The 17,322-nt window shown below is 32.7% G+C and overlaps 1 protein-coding gene across 3 annotated transcripts in view; it reads left to right on the top strand.

Moving 5' to 3' along the window:
• The first annotated feature begins 133 nt into the window (after positions 1-133).
• LOC124538723 (rho guanine nucleotide exchange factor 17) overlaps positions 134-17,322 on the top strand; it is a 139,670-nt gene continuing 122,481 nt past the window's right edge. For all 3 annotated transcript variants that reach the window (XM_047115884.1, XM_047115882.1, XM_047115883.1), the window contains exon 1: positions 134-484. The gene's annotated coding sequence lies outside the window, so the exon portion shown is untranslated. The remainder of the gene's footprint in view (positions 485-17,322) is intronic.

Raw genomic sequence — 17,322 nt, forward strand, 5'->3', positions numbered from 1 at the left:
ATGTTATCGAGAACCGAGATTGGTCCATCAGAAATTTATTAAGCGTTTTCATATTAAACATATTGCAGCGTGAAGTTAGCCGCGTTTCGGCTGATCGAGCATGGTCACGCTCGCACACGCGTTTACTTCATACCGGTTCGTTCAGTTTTAGAACGTCCCGCGTCCGCGCACCGCGGCGTTGAATCTTTAGCCGGCGAGATCGATACATTCTTTTTTTTTTTCTACAATACATAGCCCGACCACGCAAGTTTTAGTGAACAATCGATTATAAAGAACCCATCCGTGTTATTCGAATATGACTAAGTGAAACTGTGAAAGATATTAAAGTGATCGTTTTTTTTTTTTGCATCGCAACTTTTGCATTCGAGCCCTGTGTTATTAAAGTTTGGTACGGGTGAAATTGGTACCGGTATTGGTCTTGTGGTATCAGATACCAATTGGTTCAGTCAAGTTCATTGTCGTGGTTATCTTGATTCAAAAACTGGTAAGTGGATTTATGATTGTAGCACTTTCTTCATTGTTGCAGTTTCGAGCGTTTTATTCAACTCCCTTTATGTACAATATAAATAAAGGCTCGATTGAAATGTTTTACAAATTAAAAGAAATACTCAAAGTTTTAAACTTTTTTCTCACTCAATTTCGGTAGCTTGTAATTTCTTTATCACATAGTTAAGATTAAAAGACGAATTAAAATTTAAATATCGAACAGTTTTCCTGTATCTTAATTAAAATTATTCCATCACTTTAATTGATATTAAATTAATGTACTTGATTGGGATAATTTTAGAGTAATCTCTATAAAAATGTGTACATGATATGTTAAGAGATGTTGCTCTGCATTCAAAATTGTCTTAAAAAAAGTGAATAAAGGTTAGTATTCTGCCTTTATGTCTTTAATTATTGCTTATTGACTTATATTACAAAACAAGACCAAAATAATGACGTAACGTACTCAAAGCACAAAAAAATACAGTTAGACTTGCATTGAGTTTCTCTCGGTTTTAAAAGATGCGTGGATAAGTCACGTTTGCGAGATTGGTGCACAACGACATACACGCAATAATTATACGTCTCTTCAACTGGTTTACGAAACCTAAACCTTTTAATACGTGTGAAAAGACCGGTGACAATTGTAAAGCTAACATCACGTTACAATGGAATCAGGTGTACAGAATACTTTTTTTTTTAATACAACCATTTCGTTCTAGCAACAGGTGATCAATATTAGGCCTAAACTTTTTTTTTGTATCTGTGATAGGGTATGTTTTAATTCATGTTTTGAACATGTATTACATATCGAATATTAAAAAAAAAACTTACGATATTATTTTTTATAGTAAGCTAAATAATTAACATAGATTCTTGAGATAATGGGTAGGTTAATTAATTCGATGTACCTATTCTTCGATGACATATTTGTCGCAATTAAAAAAATATAAGTATAATAACAAATTAAAAACAACTTTCTAAATGAAATTTTAAGCAGCCAGTTATGAAAATATAATTTTATCGACATTTTAATTGTTATGGTTCGATTTTGCATACATTATTTTATAGTATACATTTTAAGTACCCATGTGATATTGAAACCTCAAGTCTCAAGACTATAATACAAAGTAGAACAAGTCAGTACAAAGTAACGTGGAGTGTTTAAATATAATTCGTTTTTTCTTGTATTAATTAAAATGTCTTGAAACGATTGATGTATGTAACGTTAAAAATAACGCTGAAAAACGTTTCTTAATTGCAAGAGAGCGGACATACCGCAGAGCACGATGAATTATAACACAAATAACTCACCTTTAATAGGTGCTAAAACTATTTAGAATTCGCGACTATTCTTTCTTACCCAATATTAAATGCATGAATACTTTTTACTGGAGAAGTGTCGAATATATGTGCAGGATTCCTGCCTTCCTTCCCTTATGATGTTTTTGATGTGAATCTATTGGCGTGTTTTGGGTGCAAAACCGTGATTGCGAACAGCATGACGACAAGTATATAATTCATCTCGTGCTCGGCGGTGAAAGAAAACATCGTGACGAAACCTGCATGTATCTAATTTCATGGAAATTCTGCCACATGTGTATTCCACCAACCCGTATTGGAACAGCATAGTAGAATATGTTCCAAACCTGCTCCTTAAAGGGAGAGGTTTGGAGAGAGGCCTTAGCCCAGCAGTGAGAAATTTAAAGGCTGTAGTTGTATGACGACATAAGGGAGCGTCCCTCCCACGCTAATTTTTACTCCCTTGGGAGTGCGTGTTTACTATATATATGTATAATTATTTTATTTTATTTTTCATTAGGACCTGCAGTAGAGACAATATCACAGCTAAAATAAAAAAAAAATCATTTCAAAATGATCTAGGAAAAATTTATATTACTACAGGAAATTTCACCAAAAAAAAAATATAAATTAGACATAAGAAATATAACTCATTTTTAACTAAAAACTAAATAATAATTAATAAAACCTTATTGGTCATATTAAGCTATAAAATTAGCATTGAGCACAAATAAAATTATACCATTTACACCGTAGTAAATTAGACTAAGGAAACGTATACCGTGTATCTCTGGACGACTATGGTTTTTTTCTTCATATAAACTCATGGTGAGTTAAGGACTCCTATAAGTAATTAACCTTTAGTCGAAAGCCACGTGCTCTATACATTTGGGAATCTCGGCTCGGCGTCAATTAACGATCTAATGTATACCGTTACATATAAAACGGTTAATTATTTCGGTATACTGCGAGTTACTATGTAAGTCTATACATTTTAACTACTAAGTCTATGAACGAATTTTAAAAAACTACTTGTATAGATGTAATAGACTCGGGAACCGTACTGAATTCTGAAATATTATCATTATACATAAACAAACAAAGTGTGTCTGTAGGTTCGCGATAAACTCTAAAACTAAATACTGAATGGATTTATTTGGGTGGGAATGGGTTGACCACATACCACTACGGTCGTCTATGCATCCAATAACAAAATCCAAAAATTGTTAAAAGAAAGGAAATTATTTTATGGTCTGACAACAAAGTTGATTTATATCTATAATTTGAAATAATACATTTATTTGTATGTGGTAATATTTATATAGTATCATTAATTATTGACAAATAAAATGAAATATCTTTACTGTACTAATAACGACCGTTTGGAATGGTGGAAAAAAGCTATGCTATTCCCCTGGCCGAAAGAAAACCAGCCCTTTAGCCAGAAATGTAACCTCCATATATATGTATATACTAAGTAACACAATTATACATGCTCATATATTTTGACACAGTCGACGTGGCAAATTGAAGAACAAATATAGTTGCGTTTCGGACTTTGCAATTCCAATAACGAAATCCCCGGCATAATTGTCTCCTTAATATTAAAAGGAGTTTAAGTATGTTTGTCCTTTTCCCTTTTCACACTTTAAGATGACGAAATTTAGTACTAAATCACGTATTGTTTTTAAAGCAAATACAGCTGCATAATTTGTTAACTCCCTTTTAACACCTACATATAAGTGCGTCTATAAATAATATTACTTATGCTATTTTAGTCCAAACCAGTTTAATTGTTATCATTTATCGTTTATATTAATAAAGTTATCTGTATCAACGTTCGCTAAATGGTTAATTAGTGTCTAATTTATTTATAACACTTAAAAAATAAAAAAAAAATGCATTTTTTATTTCCAGTCAACGCTTAATTTTAATATTGGAATTGAAATATTACTAAAAACACCGGTCAGGTCATTTTGTATAATGAAAACTTTTTCAATGTTAGTAGCTTTCAATCTTTCTATCAGTATATGCTGAGAAGCTGACTCTTTCTTCCTGTCAACGATTCATTAGGGTCGACAAATGAGGAACTGCGGTTCCGAATCCTAAGTGTTTTCTAAAAATACTGATATATCGGTTACATTACGATCTTTGTTGTGATTACTTTAAATTTTTGCTTTATTACAAATATACAATACACAAAAACCGTTAAGGAGTTTAATCCTAGTACAAAGATTGAAATAAACTATACGGTACCTTTAACATAGAAATGAAAGTCACATATGTATACCAAAAATATGAAAGGACTTAAAATGTATCCTTGTGGAACACCTTTTCTTAATACAAATATATAAGTTTTTGTTTCATTAATCAAAAAATGATGCATTATCTGACTTACGTATTCAGCTATGGGATTAAGAACTTTACCTTATTTATATATGTTTATTTAAAAGAATTATAGACTCTAAAGCACAAGCTCGACAAATGACTTATAGAATGTGCTTAGAATATTTTGTGGCCTTAGAAATCATTTACACGCTTTTAATTTTAATCATATTTTGGAAATCATTAAATATAATTTAATCTTTGTTGGCAAATTTAATTTATTTATTTTACAACTTATATACGCAATCTTTAAACAATATAAAGTCAGTCGAGTAATAATATGGCCAAATAGTATGTTAATGTTCTGTACGTACACAGTCAGATAGTTTTATTATAATTGTAAATTACATTGAACCCAACTAGCTTTGACAACATATAACTAGAATTAGGAACAAGATTGTAATAATACTTTAGGCAGCGTACAAGAAAATGTCAAAAAGTGGGAGTGACCAGGTACTTTAAATTTGGATACAACGTATTTGGAGGAGAATATATGAGTAACTGTAAAAAAAATCTTTACTTACATTTAGGATGTTTTATCGAATTTCCACCTATCAAGATTGTTTTACGGATAAATCTGGAGACAACAGCTTAGCTGGTCCAGAGAACTAGTTTTTTTTTATAACATGTTATATTTGTCAACGACCAAATAGGCCACCTGATGGTAAGTGGTCATTACTGCCCATAGATATTGGTGCCGAAATTTATCATTTTCTCACAAAACTGCGCAACATAGCGAAGTAACATGTTATGTGTCTAATGCCTCTGGTTACGCTGGCATACTAACCCTTCAAACTGGAACCCGCACTACTACGTGGCGTTAAGATACATGATGACGGACTTGCACAAAGTCGTACTACCAAGTAAATATATAGGCTAGTAATACTAGCTGTCATTTTAATGTAAATAACACTACTTTCAATGATAAAGTTAATTTACGAGTAGTTTTTTTACCTTTATTTTAATTGAATACTTTCAAAGTGTACAATTATAATAGATAAGGGCAGGGCGATGATGATTTTCAAAAAATCAGAGACTTTTTTGATAATAATTTGTCTGTATGTTTCATTGCAACTATTATATTTATTTAGTTTGTTTAATATAAACAAACTTATAATTATATTTTGAAAGGTTCTTTATTTTATTTTTTTCAATTGATCATAAACAAAAATAAATATTATGATATCTATTTTATCAATAAATAAATGATTATAGATTATGTATAATGTAGGGTCATACGTCATTGGTGATAAATTATTTTAATTGAAGTCATCGTATCTTATTATCTGTAAGCAATAAAGTTAATATACTATTGAGAAAAAAATAGGTTATCGATTATGACACTTAGTTTTTGAAATGGGGATAATTTTGCCTTGCAATATCCAAGCGAGCATGTTTTGTACATTAACCAAGCTTTGTACAGTTTATTCCGATCGAAGAATTCGTTTATACCTAATCAGTATAAACAAGCAACGACTTGAAAGATTCCATGAGTTTGATAATAGCTCTGCTTTACTCAGTTCTTGATTAATATATGTTTATAACACAATTCTTTTCTACTGAAAATATAACTGTGTACTTTAAATTTTCTTCCTAAGTTTCGACAGCAAAATCGTCGGCATTAAAAACGCTAGTTTTAGTTATCATAGGTTTGACCTTTATCAGGCTATTTCGTTCTTCGTTAGACTTTACTCTTGTGACTGAGATAGGGTTTAGAAAAGATACACAAAATAATCGCCTTCTATGTCAAATATCTATTATAGCTACCCTGATTTTGTACAGATATAATTCATACAAAGTTAGCGCTAGCATTAAAGTTGAAGTTTCCACAAACCATGTCTTAAAACTTGACTTTCATACAAACTTTCAACATACAGTCTACCTCCTTAGTCTTTCGTAAAATCCGTAACGTATGTATGTCTATACCCTATAACGAACGAACGTATGTATATTGTGTATTGTTGCCTCGTTAATCATATCGTTAGATATAGGTCCGAGGTTCTGGGTTTAAGCCTAAAGATGAATCGATGTTATTGCTTATCTGTCTGGAAGTTGAAAGTATTTGGTTCAGTGCCTGATCTCCTTCCAGTCGTGTCGGATTTGCCGTCCCATGGGATTTAGAGTTCGAGAACATACAGTACACCTGTGTTGTCGCTCACAGTTGTTTGCTATAGCGTCCTGTCCTGCGTAGTTGACTCTCTCTTGGAATTCTCTTTTAATTGGACGCCGTGACCGAAATCGGCCAGGATGACGTCATCACAATCATTAGTCATATCATGCCCTATAAATAGTAATATTTGAGCACATTCGTAAAAAATTAGCGCAGTGGTAAAAAACAATATATAACATTACATGAGTATCACACGATTCCTCTTTTATTAAAATCGGCTGAGTTGTTTAAGTTCGATATATATGTAGATATAGAGAATAGATTAAATTTCTTTACCCTCTCTAGCTGCGTCATTATCAGATAAAAAACATTCAATCACGCGTCCACTTTATTGAAATCAGTTGAACCGTTTAGGTTCACGATGCTTATCGAATATACATACAAATTGAATACTTACTATTTTACATTTTCATAAAACTAAGTGAGTTCAATATATTTAGACATTATTAGTCGCCCGCAGCTTTGCTCGCATTTTAGGGTGTTGTTTTTCACGTGGGAGACATTTAGACTTCATTTGTGTTTACAATTCATCTCGTGCTCAGCGGTGAAGGAAAACATCGTGAGGAAACCTGTATGTGCCTAATTTCATCGAAATTCTGCCAAATGTGCATTCCACCAACGCGCATTGGAACAGCATGGTGGAATATGTTCCAAACCCTCTTCTTAATGGAAAAGGAGACCTTATCCCAGCAGTGGGAAATTTACAGGCTGTTACTTTACTTTTATGTCGTTTCTTGGAGTTAAATTTTGCTTCATACAATATTTCTCTATTTATTAGTCGTAGACAGACTTTCGTATTAATATAGATTACATATAATATTAATATAGATATACCAAGATAGTTCTATTTTTTTGTGTCCATGTTATTTCTTTTTATTTCAAAAATGCTTTCAATTAATTATTCTCTCCTTGAGTAGTTTAGAAACTTATTCCACGCTGAACTAATGCGGGAAGTTCGAGATATAAATTATAAACAGAAATTAATCACACAAAAAAAACTAATTAGATTTAAACCCGTAACATTCGGTTTCATTTAACTTAACCACTGGGCCATCTTGTAATTATCTTGTATGTAATAAATCTTTATCATATCCATAAATTAGAAAGAGAACAACAACATGCTTATTTTGATACACACACACACACACATACACACTCACACATAAACACTTACATACACAGACATAGTACTTGTACCTACTCTGAGTCTGAGATAAAAAGAGATCTAGTCTTATTGAAACGACACAGGGTTCATTGAATTTTCTGTTTGTGCACGTGCTTAGAGTAGGATAGAGAGCGCTACTGTATGTTTGCGCATGCGCATAATAATTATAATAATTTAGTACGAGTGAATCTGTTAATGTACATAAGTGTTTATATGCCTTCAAAAGAGGTAGCATACTATTAATGTTAATTTAACTCTTGTCTAAAAATATTATTAGGTAATTTAATAATGTAATATTGAAATTCGATTTTATGATATACTAGTTGTTGCCGGCGGCTTCGCTCGTGTTTTAGGGGTTGGTTATCATATGTTAGGCAAAAACGTAGCCCATGTCCTTTCTTGGAGTATAAGCTTGCTTTAAAACAAACTTCATCAAATTCGGTTTAGACAGACTGACAGATGTTAATTTCACATTTATAATATTAGTACAGTTTTAGTTGTATTGAGTATGGGAGATATATATACGTTCACACAGATCTCCATTACATCCCATAGAAGCAAATAATCACTGCACTTAATTCAACAATTACTGTAATTGTATAGGTATCATTAAAATAAACTACATACAGTTTATTTGAATGTCTTTTGCATACCGCAACAAAAAAATCTTGAGTCTCAACAGTTCAACTGTATATGGGCCTTACGGGCCTGTAATAATTGTAGTTGGATCTGGATTCTTGATACTATTGACTGATGCGGTTCCCATTGAACATACATAATTACATTGCATTACATTAGCAACCTGTGAAATTCCCACTGCTGGGCTAAGGCTTCATCTTTAAGAAGAGGGTTTGGAGCATATTCCACCACGCTTGTCCAAGATGGGTTGCTATATATACATGGGCGAATTTTATGGAAATTAGACATATGCAAGTTAACTCACGATGTTTTCCTTCAACGCCGAGTGCGAGACGAATTATGAATTTAAATTAAGCACCTGAAAACTCGCAGATGGTTGCGTGGGTTTGAATCCTCAATCATCGGTTGCGATGTACGCGTTCTTACCACTGGGCCATCTAGGCTCTTGGGTTTGTGTACGAGAACACAATAATTAATGTCTAACAAATAGTCTGATGGTAAATTTTCAAAAACAATTCTGTGTTCGTAACGATAACAACTGCTGAGAAAATGTAATTCCCCCGAGGTTCATTCGCCGGCTTGTCTCAAATATGAGTCAAGTATTTTTTGGTGATAGGATATTGTCAAATATCTGTTTGGTTGGCTCGTAACCAAACTGTTGGGAGAAATGTGTCATGGGACGCTCGTATATAATTATGTACTAAGCACATTCGGGAGAGAAAAGAGAGCCGGTGAAGAGTTGGCAGGTTTTTACCATCAGTCTTTCTTACCAGTGGCAGATTTATAAATTTGCCGCTAGTAGGCTATTAAAATTTTGCCGTCCCTACTGTTTTTTTGAAATTCAATACGTTAGTTTAGTTCCCAATCATAATAATTACATTTATTCTGAAATTGCAACATTATGATCTGTGTTCTATCGTTCTCATTACATCGGCTTTTTCCCGTTACTAGATATTTTTTTGCAACCCGCTATGTAGTGACGAGTAGGTATACGGATTATGGACGTTATGTGTATTACATATAATTATAATTATTACTGTAATATAAAAAAAAATTGAGCTAAATTTTCCGCCCCTCTAAATCTGCCTCCCTAGGCTCCAGCCTACCTAGCCTATTGGTAAATCCGCCACTGTTTCTTACCCCCACGGTAAAGCATAATGCATTATGTCGGGAATCTATTAATAATCATCCAGTATTCCTAATCCTTTTATCATAATAATGACTTCTACGTTGAATTATATAAAAATAAATAAATATTGGACAACATGACATACATTACTCTGATCCCAATGTAAGTAGCTAAAGCATTGTTACGGAAAATCAGAAAAAACGACGGTAACACAAACGCCCAGATCCAAGACAACATAGACAACTAATGATTTTTTTCTGCATCAACTTGGCTGGGAATCGAACTCAGGAACTCGGAGTGGCGTACCCATGTACACACTACTCAACCACGGAGGTAGTCATTAAATTATGATACTGGTTTCGAATTTAAACAAACATGACATATACCTCAAAGCATATAACGATAAACATAAGACTAATAACATCTTAATTCATGAGGCTTCGCATATTATATCTTAACGTGCCAATGTGGCATCAGGTGTCCCATGTGGCAAACCGAATACTTATTTCATATTAAAAAAAGGATGTTTTAGTATAGTACGACACAACCTAGATATGGCATTGGCAAATACAATAAGACCGATTACTGCCGATAGAAACAGCTCCCTATAGCGCCATTCGACGCTATTCGTCGCTATAGATTCTCGCGTCAGTTCAAACCGAGAAAGAAAGTGCATGTAAATAGACATGTCAAATTGACGGATATATGTATTCATATGATATTACAACTTATTACGTTTATGTAAAGATCATATTCGCATAAGAAATAAATATTGATAATTTGGGGGTAGCGTATTTAATTCGGATGTGATCGGTTTTACGATATTTGCCGATGCTACATCTAAGTTGTGTCGTATTAGTACATATTTACAAAGAAAGGTTTTATTTTATTTGAACGAATAAAGAGGCCGTTTCAATCATATAACAGATTTGTGCCGGCGAAAATATCGTATTGGATTTCAGACGTGAAATACGATCTTTATGATATCATTATGCGAAAAAATATTAACTTATGTCTGTACTTAAAGCTAAAATATATTGAGCGTAATCGTTTAGGGATTTTATGTATACGCTGTGCATTTATAAAACTTATTTTTTCAAAGTTTTTATATACTAGCTCTCGGCCACGGCTACGCCCGCAATTGATAATGTCGACCCTTTGGCTGCTCAACAAATTTTATAAGTAAGGCAGATTATTATTAAGAGTCGAGATGGCCCAGTGGTTAGAACGCGTGCATCTTAACCGATGATTGCGGGTTCAAACCCAGGCAAGCACCGCTGATTCATGTGCTTAATTGTCTTTATAATTCATCTCGTGCTTAGCGGTGAAAGAAAACATCGTGAGGAAACCTGCATGTGACAAATTTCATAGAAATTCTGCCACATGTGTATTCCACCAACCCGCATTGGAACAGCGTGGTGTAATATGTTCCAAAATCTTATGCTCAAAGGGAGAGGAGGCCTTTAGCCCAGCAGTGGGAATTTACAGGCTGTTGTTGTTTGTGATTATTATTATTGTTATTAATTTTTAACTCCACTTTTTTTTTATCTTATACTTTACTATCCTAAAAACGTACATCTCACACAGAATTTCATTATTATTTATTATTAAGTTAATATATCTTTAGGAGAGCTAGCATTGGACGATCAGCCTAATAGCTGTTGATTTTAAGTGAAGCGAAGTGTTTCCGATTTCGATTATATGTAGTGAATTTTATCTATGTTTGATCGTCTGCTCGTAAATTTATTTATCAGTTTATGTATGCGAGAATAATTTATTGGATTCTGTTATTATTTTCGTCTGCTTTATTTATTTATGCTTTTATTAAACTTAATGGGAACCGAAGAGCCGAGATGGCACAGTGGTTAGAACGCATGTATCTTAACCGATGATTGCGGGTTCAAACCCAGGCAAGCACTGCCAAATGTGAATCTACCAATCAGCATTGGAGCAGTGTGGTGGAATATGCAGCCCAGCAGTGAGAATTCAACAAGCTGTTGTTGTTGTTGTTAAATATGTCGCGTGTCAAGAAACATGTTCGTTATAATGATTTCCATGTTTTATTTCACAAAGTAACTTGCAAAGGGCTGTCCTATTGGGCTTGGAGCTTATTCCAACTCGCTGCTCCAAACACAGGCTTGTGACAATATAATCCGACACGTGCAGGTTTCCTCACGATGTTTTCCGTCACCGCGTTGAGGAGATAAACACGTGTACATGAAAACTCGGTTTTAGTCGCTGGGTCTTACGACCTAGTCTATATCTATATTATTTCTATATTAATATTATAAAAGTTAAATTAACTCTTTCTGTCTGTATGTCTGTCGCTCTTTCATGACCAATACGCTGAACCGAATTTGATGAAATTTGGTAAGAAGCAAACTTGAATTCCAAGAAAGGACATGAATTACTTATACTATACTAATATGATGAAATGCTTTTTTGCCTGACACATGACAACCAACACCCTAAAATGACTTAATAAATGTAATCACCTAGAGATTATTATAGCTCTTTTGGTGTATATAATTAAATTATACAAATTGTAGGTAAATTAGTTTGTATAAGTAACATTACATTAATTCATTCATCTTTAGCTGTTCACCGTCATAAAATAATACTTATTGCTGTGTTCCGGTTAAAAGGGATGTATTTAATAGTTAGATAGTACGTCTGATCAAAGGTGACCATCAGCTGACAGTAGGGTCTTGTGACAATCTAAAATGCTTTATTGTAAAAATTTCCATTCTATTATGAAAAAAAAAAACTTAACATTTTGTAAGGTGCAAGATATTTTGTGGAAATACCGTTTTTTCCAAGGAAAGCGATTTCACACTTCATAACAAAGAGAACTCTTGTTAAGGTAACTGTTTCGTTATTTATTTGTCATCGTGACTAATTTAAAATTGGCCATTCATACATACATACATACATACATACCTACATACATACATACATACATACATACATACATACATATGTATACATACATTTGAAGTGCATGTCTGTATATATGCTACCGTAAAATTGTTAAGACTATTAGTCCCATCCTACTAATATTATAAACGCATAAGTTTTTGAGGATGGATGAAATTATACATACATATATGTTTGTTACTATCTCACGAAACAACTATTGAACGGATTTGGATGAAATTTTGCAGTAATATAGGTCATACATCAGAATAACACATAGGATACAATTAATAATGACTTTATGTAATTTGATCATAATATAACGATACATATCAAATACCCTCGCAAGGCGCGGGTTGCTAGTTGTTAATAAATCTAGTCAGATAATAAACTGTCAAAAAAATCTTCCTAATATATTATGGCTATGTAAATACATGATTATAGCCGTGCTTATTATGTAGTTATCTCAAGACATCCATACGAATGTCTGAGTTAATAAATTAGCTAATAATTGAATGAGGAATATGTTTTGCTCAGTACACGTTAATTAATAAAAGTAGCACTTTCTTGTTCGTTATTTTTAACAAAAAATGATTAATTGTGTTCTCGGCCCGCAGAGCAGATATAAATGACCATTGCTACCATTTAAACGCTAGACTTCTGATCAGGCATTCCACGTGACCGCTACCGTTGACCACTTACAGAACAAAAAACCCGACAGAAATGAGATGTGTTATTAAAATGTATTATTTATAACGTGCGATATATTACGTTGAAATGTTTAATGAAACCTGTCAAGTATAGAAGTCTTCCTAAGGTAGCTTATCATTGAATGGGTAACCTGGCTTTCGCTGAGCATTCATGATTGGTTTAAATATTCCTTGCGCTTTTTTCATTGGCTCTTTTACCCTTAAGATTGGAAACAGCAACTCCGTGATTGGTGGATTGAATTATATGTTTAATTACGACTTCACTTCCATTGTACTATATTCTAAGGAGACAATTGCTTACATCACGCGATGTCAAGAAGCGGTCGAGCATGTCAAAATAATTACCGCCAATATCTTGTATCGACAACCTGATTTAAATATATTGATGTATGATTTTCCATATAGAGTTCGGTGTTACGTAGACATGACGAATACAGTCATAATAATTTTTTTCTCAGTATTTACTTTAAAGTTTTAGTTTATAATCGATTTAAAAAAGGAATACATTCTCAATTACGTTTATGCCTACAACCAAGATTTAATTTAAAAAAAAATTAAGCAGAGGATTAAATTTGAAAATAGAATGGTTTGTCTATGTCGGGTATAACCTAAGGAGTTCCGGGAGGTAACGGTGGCATAAGTTTTCAACCCAAGAGATGAAGTTGGGTAATGCTAGTCAATAGCATGGCATGGCTGGAAAGCGTACCCTTGTTTATTTATCTAGATAAATAAATATAATTGTCTAGTAGCTACCATTGATTAGCTACTCATCAATTATAGTACCGCCAAGCAAAATTACTATATTCGGGGGATGTGAGCTATTTTAATGACAGGTATAAAAGATAAAGATATAAAAGAGAAATATAAGATATATTAGATATTATGGTGAGAAGAATATAGAATTTTGAATATATTATGATATTTATTGTTGGCGAATTTAAATATAAGTAATTATTTATGTTTATTGAAAAATATCGATTTCTAAATCGATGTCTCGATGATGATAAATGTCAAAAAATAATATTGATTTCGACCACACACGATATACCTTTGGTAGTTATATACTTACCGTGATTTCGTGAAAAAAAAACATGACCTGCTATTAAGACGAATTTGGAAAACATTAATGTTTATAATTATTTAAACGAGTTTTATGTGATATAAGCTGATAAATTACGATTTTATACAATGCTTACATTAACCTTAAACCATAATTCATCCTTTCCTCTATAACGATAAGCTTGTGCCAATGAAATAGAAAAAAATAAATCAAGCGATTACAACTTAAAATAAGATTTACTATTTCTTTCGTTTCCAAAATGTTCACATATTAACATATACTAAGGCTAGGTTTCTGTATTAATAATAATAGTAAAAAAACTCTATTATAAATATAGAAATTGAAAGAGACACTTCATTGAACTGTACAAATGCTTACTTAAAGCTATTTTAACAGGCAACCTAATTTAAAAGGGCTTTGTTCCAGTGTAATGTTTCATTCTTAAGATTATATAAGCTAGTGTATTAAGGGATATAAAATTTTAGATTCCAAGATTGAAATACATTGTTAAGGAATTGTTCCTATATTACCACGAGGTACCTCATTTTTCTGTCAATAAGATAAATAAAATATACATATAGATTATATATATTTTATTAATCTGTCAATATATACATATAGTGTCTTTCCAGCTCGATGAAAGTTCTTCGAGAAAAATTTTGAATTCACGGGTTTTGGGATAAAAATAATGGTTATAAGTGTGTCGCGTCGTTTGCGCAAGACGTGTTAAATGTTACATCTGTTAATAATGTGATTTTGTTTAAGAAATTTTACACGTAGTTCCAATAAAAAAAAAACGTGGCATACGAATTTAAATTATCAAGTTACTATTATGAGTGGCATAATTTATTTTAGCAATTGTAAGTATGTTCTATATTGTTGATAGATATTGTTTTGTTTCTCGTAAACGGTTCTATAGTTTTGGAACGAAGTTAAAATAACTGGCCTTTTTAGGCGATAAAGCCGTTTAGAAAGATATCGAATCAAGGAAAATTCGCGATCAGTGCGTCTTTTAAAAAGCTTCGTTGTATATTTTATTGTGATACCTATTACAAAAAAAAAAAATTTAATTCCTTACAGGAAAGGGTTAAAAAGCTTATATATTTTTATGGGCTTAGGTTAGAGTCGTAAATAAATACTTTATTAACTTACTAATTAAGATACTGACTAGTAATTGATATACATTCTGAGAAATTCGAAGGCTTTATAGCGTACAGTCCGACGTAATAGGACATTTTGCCTAATTTGTATATTTACATATGTAAAAATCAAATTGAATCATTTTGAATACAACCTTTTTTGAACGATGTTAACGGTTGTTTCTTTTAAATATTTGTTATTGTTGTTTGTTGAATAATTAAACAAAGATTTATAGTTATATTATTATTATTGTCATTGGTTTACATTTTGTTATCTGTTGCTGTAAATTAATTCAGATCAAGACCAATAGCATGACGATAACTTTTATTGGAACATAAAATAAGTGTCGATGTTTTATTCTATTATTTTATTATTTATTGGTTAAGTTCATCCATCCAACTTTCTTAGCTCTTCAGCCAACGCTTAATGGTGGTGAGAATCCATCAACGTAAAATGATGACCAAACGAAAAGGACACCTGATGGAAAGTAACTACCACTGTCCATGGACATCAACATCATGCAAGGTCTAACAGGTGCATTGCTGGTTTTAAAGGCACCCAGGTCTTATCGGTTTGGAATACCAGCGAAAGCTTGTTCCACGGAGTGGTTTGGTGGAAATAACAATACGTATATATCAACATGGAATCTTCGACTGTCTCATTAGTAGATAATTATTATAATGTTATCTAGCTGTTATTTAATAAGAAACGTTAATTAATTTAAATTATAGTAATGACTTGTCGCCTCTTCTCAGAGTTATCTACATTCGAACCGGTAGTTCTTTACCTTTAATTAATCTCGAAACGATGATTTAAAAATGCCGCTGAGAACCTACGTGAATAATATATTTATTTATTTGAATTCTCAACCGTCGGTAGATTTAAAAATACTTTATTACATAGATATTTATCTATTTATTTGTTTAAGTCAACTCTATACCTTACAAAGATCTATGTCTCATTATCTATAACGCTTTTTAGGACGAGGTGTACACTGAACGTATGCAGATCAACAAAAAAAAAACTCATTAAACTTGTGTATGCTAACACGTCCGATCAAGTTTGACTTTTTTCCGAATGTACTGCATAAATTATAGGCTATTACAATCATTTAAGATAATAATCTTGCATATTGATGAATAGGCAAAAAAGGGGACACTCTGAAATATTTAGAGTTCTGTGACACGCGACTGTCTTTTAAAAACGGGTTTGTTTCTTAGGAACGATTCATTTTTTTGTAAGTATATCGCGATAAATATTTTCCACACAATTAGCAATGGCAAACATATGACGTTTTAATATTGAGTCATTTTTTTTCTCACATTGAAGAAACAATATCTTGACACTCAAATTATTATCTGTGGTCGTAAAACACACATAAAAAGGTTTTACTTGGAGTTCAAGCTTTATACCAAATTTCATATAATTCGGTTCAATTTTTTGCAACAAAGTCGAACAGTCGTTTGGTCAAAGTGCAACAGACAGACTGCCAGCGTTACTTTCGCATTAATATTATTATAGATTATGTATTATGAGAGTCTTTGAAGGTGATTAGCATTACATAAATATTGTAATGCAGCAGTACCAGAACCTACGCCCAATACTACTAACCTGCTCAAGCACTTTTGATTAGTATGATCACGTAACGTCATAATTTAGACCTAATTAAGGTTCATTTTAATGCTATAGTATAATATATTTATTTATTTGTAAGGCACATTTACTCGGAGGTAGGGCTTTGTGCAAGCCCGTCTGCGTATGTACCACCCAATCACCAGTTATTCTACCGCCAAATAACAGTACTCAGTATTGTTGTGTTCCGGTGTGAAGGGTGAGTGAGCCAGTGTAACTCCAGGCACTAGGGACATAACATCTTAGTTCCCAAGGTTGGTGGCACATTGACGATGTAAAGAATAGTTAATATTTCTTACAGCGTCATTGTCTATGGGTGATGGTGACCACTTACCATCAGGTGGCCCATATGCTCACCCGCCAACCTATAACATAAAAAAGGCATCATTACTTTTTCATAAGTCAGAGGTACAGAAAAGGATATACGGTACCTAATACTGACCACGTTCGACTAACACGTGGGCGCAGCATCAAACGAAAAATATTCTTACATAAATTTGAGACGCTAAGGAAAATCTTGTTATAACGGCATCGAATTTTGTATTGATTTTAAATATGATAAATATGATTAGTGTGGCGCTAACGCCT

This window comes from Vanessa cardui, chromosome 21 (genome assembly GCF_905220365.1).
Source record: "Vanessa cardui chromosome 21, ilVanCard2.1, whole genome shotgun sequence".
NCBI classification, from domain to species: Eukaryota; Metazoa; Arthropoda; class Insecta; order Lepidoptera; family Nymphalidae; genus Vanessa; species Vanessa cardui.